Below are 9,579 nucleotides of genomic sequence, written 5' to 3'. Positions count from 1 at the left end.
AATCGATTTTGATCTGTATGTCCATGATTTTGAGCTCTCTCTTGTGTGCACATTGAACAGTGTGTGTGTGTGTGTGTGTGTGTCTCTCTCTCTCTCTCTCTCTCTCTCTCTCTCTCTCTCTCTCTCTCTCTCTCTCTCTCTCTCTCTCTCCCCCCCCTCCCTCCCGGCTGTCTGGAGCATGGCCTGCGGCCGCAGGGAGCACCCAGGAGCTGGTTGGAAGCATCTTGGACTCGGGTTTCCCTTCAATACGCATAACGCTTTCGCCTTTTACTAAAGCATTCCGTGGAGGGGGACATGGATGAGTTTGTACCATTTTTTGGGAGGCTCTGCCCTGTTGGGGCGGAGCTGTGATCCAGGTGAACAGCAGATCAGGCATATAAGGTGGAGGTGGTCAATGTCAAGCAAATAAGCTTGCTAGGGTACCCAGCAGCGGTAGCAGCCCTGCCGGTGGCGCCCTCTCCTGGGGTGCTACCTCCTGGCCTGTGCCGCTGGCGTTCTGGGGGGAGCCCATTGCAGGTATCGCTTCTCGGCCTTTTGGCTAAGATCAAGTGTAGTATCTGTTCTTATCAGTTTAATATCTGATACGTCCCCCATGTGGGGACAACATATTAAACGGATTTTTGCAACGGGGAGTCGGAGAGGGAGCTTGCTCCACCCGCTTTACGCATCGGCCCGGTATTGCAGTGTTTCCGGGAAAGGTGCACGCACCTCCTTATCATTCTTGGGTTGAAAGAAAGACAAAAAAGCCTGCCTGCCGTGATAGAATGTACGTGCTTTGTGATGTCATTGCAGCCTGCCGAGCGATGAGTTCTGTGATGTCATCACTGACCTGGCAGTAAAGGGAGAGGCAGAGAAAGGCACAGCACGGTGCTGAGCTCCCTCGCCGACTGGGCTAGGAAGACACAGGAAATGAACAATTGTAGTATTCATATTGTGAATCGATTTTGATCTGTATGTCCATGATTTTGAGCTCTCTCTTGTGTGCACATTGAACAGTGTGTGTGTGTGTGTGTGTGTGTCTCTCTCTCTCTCTCTCTCTCTCTCTCTCTCTCTCTCTCTCTCTCTCTCTCTCTCTCTCTCTCTCTCCCCCCCCCTCCCTCCCGGCTGTCTGGAGCATGGCCTGCGGCCGCAGGGAGCACCCAGGAGCTGGTTGGAAGCATCTTGGACTCGGGTTTCCCTTCAATACGCATAACGCTTTCGCCTTTTACTAAAGCATTCCGTGGAGGGGGACATGGATGAGTTTGTACCATTTTTTGGGAGGCTCTGCCCTGTTGGGGCGGAGCTGTGATCCAGGTGAACAGCAGATCAGGCATATAAGGTGGAGGTGGTCAATGTCAAGCAAATAAGCTTGCTAGGGTACCCAGCAGCGGTAGCAGCCCTGCCGGTGGCGCCCTCTCCTGGGGTGCTACCTCCTGGCCTGTGCCGCTGGCGTTCTGGGGGGAGCCCATTGCAGGTATCGCTTCTCGGCCTTTTGGCTAAGATCAAGTGTAGTATCTGTTCTTATCAGTTTAATATCTGATACGTCCCCCATGTGGGGACAACATATTAAACGGATTTTTGCAACGGGGAGTCGGAGAGGGAGCTTGCTCCACCCGCTTTACGCATCGGCCCGGTATTGCAGTGTTTCCGGGAAAGGTGCACGCACCTCCTTATCATTCTTGGGTTGAAAGAAAGACAAAAAAGCCTGCCTGCCGTGATAGAATGTACGTGCTTTGTGATGTCATTGCAGCCTGCCGAGCGATGAGTTCTGTGATGTCATCACTGACCTGGCAGTAAAGGGAGAGGCAGAGAAAGGCACAGCACGGTGCTGAGCTCCCTCGCCGACTGGGCTAGGAAGACACAGGAAATGAACAATTGTAGTATTCATATTGTGAATCGATTTTGATCTGTATGTCCATGATTTTGAGCTCTCTCTTGTGTGCACATTGAACAGTGTGTGTGTGTGTGTGTGTGTCTCTCTCTCTCTCTCTCTCTCTCTCTCTCTCTCTCTCTCTCTCTCTCTCTCTCTCTCTCTCTCTCCTCTCCCCCCTCCCTCCCGGCTGTCTGGAGCATGGCCTGCGGCCGCAGGGAGCACCCAGGAGCTGGTTGGAAGCATCTTGGACTCGGGTTTCCCTTCAATACGCATAACGCTTTCGCCTTTTACTAAAGCATTCCGTGGAGGGGGACATGGATGAGTTTGTACCATTTTTTGGGAGGCTCTGCCCTGTTGGGGCGGAGCTGTGATCCAGGTGAACAGCAGATCAGGCATATAAGGTGGAGGTGGTCAATGTCAAGCAAATAAGCTTGCTAGGGTACCCAGCAGCGGTAGCAGCCCTGCCGGTGGCGCCCTCTCCTGGGGTGCTACCTCCTGGCCTGTGCCGCTGGCGTTCTGGGGGGAGCCCATTGCAGGTATCGCTTCTCGGCCTTTTGGCTAAGATCAAGTGTAGTATCTGTTCTTATCAGTTTAATATCTGATACGTCCCCCATGTGGGGACAACATATTAAACGGATTTTTGCAACGGGGAGTCGGAGAGGGAGCTTGCTCCACCCGCTTTACGCATCGGCCCGGTATTGCAGTGTTTCCGGGAAAGGTGCACGCACCTCCTTATCATTCTTGGGTTGAAAGAAAGACAAAAAAGCCTGCCTGCCGTGATAGAATGTACGTGCTTTGTGATGTCATTGCAGCCTGCCGAGCGATGAGTTCTGTGATGTCATCACTGACCTGGCAGTAAAGGGAGAGGCAGAGAAAGGCACAGCACGGTGCTGAGCTCCCTCGCCGACTGGGCTAGGAAGACACAGGAAATGAACAATTGTAGTATTCATATTGTGAATCGATTTTGATCTGTATGTCCATGATTTTGAGCTCTCTCTTGTGTGCACATTGAACAGTGTGTGTGTGTGTGTGTGTGTGTCTCTCTCTCTCTCTCTCTCTCTCTCTCTCTCTCTCTCTCTCTCTCTCTCTCTCTCTCTCTCTCTCTCCCCCCCTCCCTCCCGGCTGTCTGGAGCATGGCCTGCGGCCGCAGGGAGCACCCAGGAGCTGGTTGGAAGCATCTTGGACTCGGGTTTCCCTTCAATACGCATAACGCTTTCGCCTTTTACTAAAGCATTCCGTGGAGGGGGACATGGATGAGTTTGTACCATTTTTTGGGAGGCTCTGCCCTGTTGGGGCGGAGCTGTGATCCAGGTGAACAGCAGATCAGGCATATAAGGTGGAGGTGGTCAATGTCAAGCAAATAAGCTTGCTAGGGTACCCAGCAGCGGTAGCAGCCCTGCCGGTGGCGCCCTCTCCTGGGGTGCTACCTCCTGGCCTGTGCCGCTGGCGTTCTGGGGGGAGCCCATTGCAGGTATCGCTTCTCGGCCTTTTGGCTAAGATCAAGTGTAGTATCTGTTCTTATCAGTTTAATATCTGATACGTCCCCCATGTGGGGACAACATATTAAACGGATTTTTGCAACGGGGAGTCGGAGAGGGAGCTTGCTCCACCCGCTTTACGCATCGGCCCGGTATTGCAGTGTTTCCGGGAAAGGTGCACGCACCTCCTTATCATTCTTGGGTTGAAAGAAAGACAAAAAAGCCTGCCTGCCGTGATAGAATGTACGTGCTTTGTGATGTCATTGCAGCCTGCCGAGCGATGAGTTCTGTGATGTCATCACTGACCTGGCAGTAAAGGGAGAGGCAGAGAAAGGCACAGCACGGTGCTGAGCTCCCTCGCCGACTGGGCTAGGAAGACACAGGAAATGAACAATTGTAGTATTCATATTGTGAATCGATTTTGATCTGTATGTCCATGATTTTGAGCTCTCTCTTGTGTGCACATTGAACAGTGTGTGTGTGTGTGTGTGTGTGTCTCTCTCTCTCTCTCTCTCTCTCTCTCTCTCTCTCTCTCTCTCTCTCTCTCTCTCTCTCTCTCTCTCTCCCCCCCTCCCTCCCGGCTGTCTGGAGCATGGCCTGCGGCCGCAGGGAGCACCCAGGAGCTGGTTGGAAGCATCTTGGACTCGGGTTTCCCTTCAATACGCATAACGCTTTCGCCTTTTACTAAAGCATTCCGTGGAGGGGGACATGGATGAGTTTGTACCATTTTTTGGGAGGCTCTGCCCTGTTGGGGCGGAGCTGTGATCCAGGTGAACAGCAGATCAGGCATATAAGGTGGAGGTGGTCAATGTCAAGCAAATAAGCTTGCTAGGGTACCCAGCAGCGGTAGCAGCCCTGCCGGTGGCGCCCTCTCCTGGGGTGCTACCTCCTGGCCTGTGCCGCTGGCGTTCTGGGGGGAGCCCATTGCAGGTATCGCTTCTCGGCCTTTTGGCTAAGATCAAGTGTAGTATCTGTTCTTATCAGTTTAATATCTGATACGTCCCCCATGTGGGGACAACATATTAAACGGATTTTTGCAACGGGGAGTCGGAGAGGGAGCTTGCTCCACCCGCTTTACGCATCGGCCCGGTATTGCAGTGTTTCCGGGAAAGGTGCACGCACCTCCTTATCATTCTTGGGTTGAAAGAAAGACAAAAAAGCCTGCCTGCCGTGATAGAATGTACGTGCTTTGTGATGTCATTGCAGCCTGCCGAGCGATGAGTTCTGTGATGTCATCACTGACCTGGCAGTAAAGGGAGAGGCAGAGAAAGGCACAGCACGGTGCTGAGCTCCCTCGCCGACTGGGCTAGGAAGACACAGTGAACAATTGTAGTATTCATATTGTGAATCGATTTTGATCTGTATGTCCATGATTTTGAGCTCTCTCTTGTGTGCACATTGAACAGTGTGTGTGTGTGTGTGTGTGTGTGTCTCTCTCTCTCTCTCTCTCTCTCTCTCTCTCTCTCTCTCTCTCTCTCTCTCTCTCTCTCTCTCTCTCCCCCCCCTCCCTCCCGGCTGTCTGGAGCATGGCCTGCGGCCGCAGGGAGCACCCAGGAGCTGGTTGGAAGCATCTTGGACTCGGGTTTCCCTTCAATACGCATAACGCTTTCGCCTTTTACTAAAGCATTCCGTGGAGGGGGACATGGATGAGTTTGTACCATTTTTTGGGAGGCTCTGCCCTGTTGGGGCGGAGCTGTGATCCAGGTGAACAGCAGATCAGGCATATAAGGTGGAGGTGGTCAATGTCAAGCAAATAAGCTTGCTAGGGTACCCAGCAGCGGTAGCAGCCCTGCCGGTGGCGCCCTCTCCTGGGGTGCTACCTCCTGGCCTGTGCCGCTGGCGTTCTGGGGGGAGCCCATTGCAGGTATCGCTTCTCGGCCTTTTGGCTAAGATCAAGTGTAGTATCTGTTCTTATCAGTTTAATATCTGATACGTCCCCCATGTGGGGACAACATATTAAACGGATTTTTGCAACGGGGAGTCGGAGAGGGAGCTTGCTCCACCCGCTTTACGCATCGGCCCGGTATTGCAGTGTTTCCGGGAAAGGTGCACGCACCTCCTTATCATTCTTGGGTTGAAAGAAAGACAAAAAAGCCTGCCTGCCGTGATAGAATGTACGTGCTTTGTGATGTCATTGCAGCCTGCCGAGCGATGAGTTCTGTGATGTCATCACTGACCTGGCAGTAAAGGGAGAGGCAGAGAAAGGCACAGCACGGTGCTGAGCTCCCTCGCCGACTGGGCTAGGAAGACACAGGAAATGAACAATTGTAGTATTCATATTGTGAATCGATTTTGATCTGTATGTCCATGATTTTGAGCTCTCTCTTGTGTGCACATTGAACAGTGTGTGTGTGTGTGTGTGTGTGTCTCTCTCTCTCTCTCTCTCTCTCTCTCTCTCTCTCTCTCTCTCTCTCTCTCTCTCTCTCTCTCTCCCCCCCCCTCCCTCCCGGCTGTCTGGAGCATGGCCTGCGGCCGCAGGGAGCACCCAGGAGCTGGTTGGAAGCATCTTGGACTCGGGTTTCCCTTCAATACGCATAACGCTTTCGCCTTTTACTAAAGCATTCCGTGGAGGGGGACATGGATGAGTTTGTACCATTTTTTGGGAGGCTCTGCCCTGTTGGGGCGGAGCTGTGATCCAGGTGAACAGCAGATCAGGCATATAAGGTGGAGGTGGTCAATGTCAAGCAAATAAGCTTGCTAGGGTACCCAGCAGCGGTAGCAGCCCTGCCGGTGGCGCCCTCTCCTGGGGTGCTACCTCCTGGCCTGTGCCGCTGGCGTTCTGGGGGGAGCCCATTGCAGGTATCGCTTCTCGGCCTTTTGGCTAAGATCAAGTGTAGTATCTGTTCTTATCAGTTTAATATCTGATACGTCCCCCATGTGGGGACAACATATTAAACGGATTTTTGCAACGGGGAGTCGGAGAGGGAGCTTGCTCCACCCGCTTTACGCATCGGCCCGGTATTGCAGTGTTTCCGGGAAAGGTGCACGCACCTCCTTATCATTCTTGGGTTGAAAGAAAGACAAAAAAGCCTGCCTGCCGTGATAGAATGTACGTGCTTTGTGATGTCATTGCAGCCTGCCGAGCGATGAGTTCTGTGATGTCATCACTGACCTGGCAGTAAAGGGAGAGGCAGAGAAAGGCACAGCACGGTGCTGAGCTCCCTCGCCGACTGGGCTAGGAAGACACAGGAAATGAACAATTGTAGTATTCATATTGTGAATCGATTTTGATCTGTATGTCCATGATTTTGAGCTCTCTCTTGTGTGCACATTGAACAGTGTGTGTGTGTGTGTGTGTGTCTCTCTCTCTCTCTCTCTCTCTCTCTCTCTCTCTCTCTCTCTCTCTCTCTCTCTCTCTCTCTCTCTCCCCCCCTCCCTCCCGGCTGTCTGGAGCATGGCCTGCGGCCGCAGGGAGCACCCAGGAGCTGGTTGGAAGCATCTTGGACTCGGGTTTCCCTTCAATACGCATAACGCTTTCGCCTTTTACTAAAGCATTCCGTGGAGGGGGACATGGATGAGTTTGTACCATTTTTTGGGAGGCTCTGCCCTGTTGGGGCGGAGCTGTGATCCAGGTGAACAGCAGATCAGGCATATAAGGTGGAGGTGGTCAATGTCAAGCAAATAAGCTTGCTAGGGTACCCAGCAGCGGTAGCAGCCCTGCCGGTGGCGCCCTCTCCTGGGGTGCTACCTCCTGGCCTGTGCCGCTGGCGTTCTGGGGGGAGCCCATTGCAGGTATCGCTTCTCGGCCTTTTGGCTAAGATCAAGTGTAGTATCTGTTCTTATCAGTTTAATATCTGATACGTCCCCCATGTGGGGACAACATATTAAACGGATTTTTGCAACGGGGAGTCGGAGAGGGAGCTTGCTCCACCCGCTTTACGCATCGGCCCGGTATTGCAGTGTTTCCGGGAAAGGTGCACGCACCTCCTTATCATTCTTGGGTTGAAAGAAAGACAAAAAAGCCTGCCTGCCGTGATAGAATGTACGTGCTTTGTGATGTCATTGCAGCCTGCCGAGCGATGAGTTCTGTGATGTCATCACTGACCTGGCAGTAAAGGGAGAGGCAGAGAAAGGCACAGCACGGTGCTGAGCTCCCTCGCCGACTGGGCTAGGAAGACACAGGAAATGAACAATTGTAGTATTCATATTGTGAATCGATTTTGATCTGTATGTCCATGATTTTGAGCTCTCTCTTGTGTGCACATTGAACAGTGTGTGTGTGTGTGTGTCTCTCTCTCTCTCTCTCTCTCTCTCTCTCTCTCTCTCTCTCTCTCTCTCTCTCTCTCTCTCTCTCTCTCTCCCCCCCTCTCCCCCCCCCTCCCTCCCGGCTGTCTGGAGCAATGGCCTGCGGCCGCAGGGAGCACCCAGGAGCTGGTTGGAAGCATCTTGGACTCGGGTTTCCCTTCAATACGCATAACGCTTTCGCCTTTTACTAAAGCATTCCGTGGAGGGGGACATGGATGAGTTTGTACCATTTTTTGGGAGGCTCTGCCCTGTTGGGGCGGAGCTGTGATCCAGGTGAACAGCAGATCAGGCATATAAGGTGGAGGTGGTCAATGTCAAGCAAATAAGCTTGCTAGGGTACCCAGCAGCGGTAGCAGCCCTGCCGGTGGCGCCCTCTCCTGGGGTGCTACCTCCTGGCCTGTGCCGCTGGCGTTCTGGGGGGAGCCCATTGCAGGTATCGCTTCTCGGCCTTTTGGCTAAGATCAAGTGTAGTATCTGTTCTTATCAGTTTAATATCTGATACGTCCCCCATGTGGGGACAACATATTAAACGGATTTTTGCAACGGGGAGTCGGAGAGGGAGCTTGCTCCACCCGCTTTACGCATCGGCCCGGTATTGCAGTGTTTCCGGGAAAGGTGCACGCACCTCCTTATCATTCTTGGGTTGAAAGAAAGACAAAAAAGCCTGCCTGCCGTGATAGAATGTACGTGCTTTGTGATGTCATTGCAGCCTGCCGAGCGATGAGTTCTGTGATGTCATCACTGACCTGGCAGTAAAGGGAGAGGCAGAGAAAGGCACAGCACGGTGCTGAGCTCCCTCGCCGACTGGGCTAGGAAGACACAGGAAATGAACAATTGTAGTATTCATATTGTGAATCGATTTTGATCTGTATGTCCATGATTTTGAGCTCTCTCTTGTGTGCACATTGAACAGTGTGTGTGTGTGTGTGTGTGTCTCTCTCTCTCTCTCTCTCTCTCTCTCTCTCTCTCTCTCTCTCTCTCTCTCTCTCTCTCTCTCTCCCCCCCTCCCTCCCGGCTGTCTGGAGCATGGCCTGCGGCCGCAGGGAGCACCCAGGAGCTGGTTGGAAGCATCTTGGACTCGGGTTTCCCTTCAATACGCATAACGCTTTCGCCTTTTACTAAAGCATTCCGTGGAGGGGGACATGGATGAGTTTGTACCATTTTTTGGGAGGCTCTGCCCTGTTGGGGCGGAGCTGTGATCCAGGTGAACAGCAGATCAGGCATATAAGGTGGAGGTGGTCAATGTCAAGCAAATAAGCTTGCTAGGGTACCCAGCAGCGGTAGCAGCCCTGCCGGTGGCGCCCTCTCCTGGGGTGCTACCTCCTGGCCTGTGCCGCTGGCGTTCTGGGGGGAGCCCATTGCAGGTATCGCTTCTCGGCCTTTTGGCTAAGATCAAGTGTAGTATCTGTTCTTATCAGTTTAATATCTGATACGTCCCCCATGTGGGGACAACATATTAAACGGATTTTTGCAACGGGGAGTCGGAGAGGGAGCTTGCTCCACCCGCTTTACGCATCGGCCCGGTATTGCAGTGTTTCCGGGAAAGGTGCACGCACCTCCTTATCATTCTTGGGTTGAAAGAAAGACAAAAAAGCCTGCCTGCCGTGATAGAATGTACGTGCTTTGTGATGTCATTGCAGCCTGCCGAGCGATGAGTTCTGTGATGTCATCACTGACCTGGCAGTAAAGGGAGAGGCAGAGAAAGGCACAGCACGGTGCTGAGCTCCCTCGCCGACTGGGCTAGGAAGACACAGGAAATGAACAATTGTAGTATTCATATTGTGAATCGATTTTGATCTGTATGTCCATGATTTTGAGCTCTCTCTTGTGTGCACATTGAACAGTGTGTGTGTGTGTGTGTGTGTGTCTCTCTCTCTCTCTCTCTCTCTCTCTCTCTCTCTCTCTCTCTCTCTCTCTCTCTCTCTCTCTCTCTCTCCTCCCTCCCGGCTGTCTGGAGCATGGCCTGCGGCCGCAGGGAGCACCCAGGAGCTGGTTGGAAGCATC

The 9,579-nt window shown here is 52.8% G+C and overlaps 20 non-coding genes across 20 annotated transcripts; all 20 read left to right on the top strand.

Annotated features, from left to right (window-relative positions):
* Nucleotides 1–226: 226 nt before the first annotated feature.
* Nucleotides 227–342, top strand: LOC136726138 (U5 spliceosomal RNA). The gene has a single exon (XR_010807970.1). It is a non-coding gene; the product is annotated as a U5 spliceosomal RNA (small nuclear RNA).
* Nucleotides 343–518: 176 nt separating this feature from the next.
* Nucleotides 519–709, top strand: LOC136726184 (U2 spliceosomal RNA). The gene has a single exon (XR_010808012.1). It is a non-coding gene; the product is annotated as a U2 spliceosomal RNA (small nuclear RNA).
* Nucleotides 710–1,163: 454 nt separating this feature from the next.
* LOC136726137 (U5 spliceosomal RNA) lies at nucleotides 1,164–1,279 on the top strand. Its single transcript, XR_010807969.1, has one exon. It is a non-coding gene; the product is annotated as a U5 spliceosomal RNA (small nuclear RNA).
* Nucleotides 1,280–1,455: 176 nt separating this feature from the next.
* LOC136726183 (U2 spliceosomal RNA) lies at nucleotides 1,456–1,646 on the top strand. Its single transcript, XR_010808011.1, has one exon. It is a non-coding gene; the product is annotated as a U2 spliceosomal RNA (small nuclear RNA).
* Nucleotides 1,647–2,098: 452 nt separating this feature from the next.
* On the top strand, nucleotides 2,099–2,214 carry LOC136726135 (U5 spliceosomal RNA). The gene has a single exon (XR_010807968.1). It is a non-coding gene; the product is annotated as a U5 spliceosomal RNA (small nuclear RNA).
* Nucleotides 2,215–2,390: 176 nt separating this feature from the next.
* Nucleotides 2,391–2,581, top strand: LOC136726182 (U2 spliceosomal RNA). Its single transcript, XR_010808010.1, has one exon. It is a non-coding gene; the product is annotated as a U2 spliceosomal RNA (small nuclear RNA).
* A 452-nt stretch (nucleotides 2,582–3,033) lies between these two features.
* LOC136726134 (U5 spliceosomal RNA) lies at nucleotides 3,034–3,149 on the top strand. Its single transcript, XR_010807967.1, has one exon. It is a non-coding gene; the product is annotated as a U5 spliceosomal RNA (small nuclear RNA).
* Nucleotides 3,150–3,325: 176 nt separating this feature from the next.
* LOC136726179 (U2 spliceosomal RNA) lies at nucleotides 3,326–3,516 on the top strand. Its single transcript, XR_010808008.1, has one exon. It is a non-coding gene; the product is annotated as a U2 spliceosomal RNA (small nuclear RNA).
* Nucleotides 3,517–3,970: 454 nt separating this feature from the next.
* On the top strand, nucleotides 3,971–4,086 carry LOC136726133 (U5 spliceosomal RNA). The gene has a single exon (XR_010807966.1). It is a non-coding gene; the product is annotated as a U5 spliceosomal RNA (small nuclear RNA).
* A 176-nt stretch (nucleotides 4,087–4,262) lies between these two features.
* LOC136726178 (U2 spliceosomal RNA) lies at nucleotides 4,263–4,453 on the top strand. Its single transcript, XR_010808007.1, has one exon. It is a non-coding gene; the product is annotated as a U2 spliceosomal RNA (small nuclear RNA).
* Nucleotides 4,454–4,904: 451 nt separating this feature from the next.
* On the top strand, nucleotides 4,905–5,020 carry LOC136726132 (U5 spliceosomal RNA). The gene has a single exon (XR_010807965.1). It is a non-coding gene; the product is annotated as a U5 spliceosomal RNA (small nuclear RNA).
* Nucleotides 5,021–5,196: 176 nt separating this feature from the next.
* On the top strand, nucleotides 5,197–5,387 carry LOC136726177 (U2 spliceosomal RNA). Its single transcript, XR_010808006.1, has one exon. It is a non-coding gene; the product is annotated as a U2 spliceosomal RNA (small nuclear RNA).
* Nucleotides 5,388–5,839: 452 nt separating this feature from the next.
* Nucleotides 5,840–5,955, top strand: LOC136726131 (U5 spliceosomal RNA). The gene has a single exon (XR_010807964.1). It is a non-coding gene; the product is annotated as a U5 spliceosomal RNA (small nuclear RNA).
* A 176-nt stretch (nucleotides 5,956–6,131) lies between these two features.
* Nucleotides 6,132–6,322, top strand: LOC136726176 (U2 spliceosomal RNA). The gene has a single exon (XR_010808005.1). It is a non-coding gene; the product is annotated as a U2 spliceosomal RNA (small nuclear RNA).
* A 450-nt stretch (nucleotides 6,323–6,772) lies between these two features.
* On the top strand, nucleotides 6,773–6,888 carry LOC136726129 (U5 spliceosomal RNA). The gene has a single exon (XR_010807962.1). It is a non-coding gene; the product is annotated as a U5 spliceosomal RNA (small nuclear RNA).
* Nucleotides 6,889–7,064: 176 nt separating this feature from the next.
* On the top strand, nucleotides 7,065–7,255 carry LOC136726175 (U2 spliceosomal RNA). The gene has a single exon (XR_010808004.1). It is a non-coding gene; the product is annotated as a U2 spliceosomal RNA (small nuclear RNA).
* A 463-nt stretch (nucleotides 7,256–7,718) lies between these two features.
* Nucleotides 7,719–7,834, top strand: LOC136726128 (U5 spliceosomal RNA). Its single transcript, XR_010807961.1, has one exon. It is a non-coding gene; the product is annotated as a U5 spliceosomal RNA (small nuclear RNA).
* Nucleotides 7,835–8,010: 176 nt separating this feature from the next.
* On the top strand, nucleotides 8,011–8,201 carry LOC136726174 (U2 spliceosomal RNA). The gene has a single exon (XR_010808003.1). It is a non-coding gene; the product is annotated as a U2 spliceosomal RNA (small nuclear RNA).
* Nucleotides 8,202–8,649: 448 nt separating this feature from the next.
* Nucleotides 8,650–8,765, top strand: LOC136726127 (U5 spliceosomal RNA). The gene has a single exon (XR_010807960.1). It is a non-coding gene; the product is annotated as a U5 spliceosomal RNA (small nuclear RNA).
* Nucleotides 8,766–8,941: 176 nt separating this feature from the next.
* On the top strand, nucleotides 8,942–9,132 carry LOC136726173 (U2 spliceosomal RNA). The gene has a single exon (XR_010808002.1). It is a non-coding gene; the product is annotated as a U2 spliceosomal RNA (small nuclear RNA).
* The last annotated feature ends 447 nt before the right edge of the window (nucleotides 9,133–9,579 follow it).

The sequence above is a fragment of the Amia ocellicauda genome, unplaced genomic scaffold (genome assembly GCF_036373705.1).
Source record: "Amia ocellicauda isolate fAmiCal2 unplaced genomic scaffold, fAmiCal2.hap1 HAP1_SCAFFOLD_243, whole genome shotgun sequence".
NCBI lineage: Eukaryota > Metazoa > Chordata > Actinopteri > Amiiformes > Amiidae > Amia > Amia ocellicauda.
This window is presented reverse-complemented; position numbering and strand designations above follow the sequence as displayed.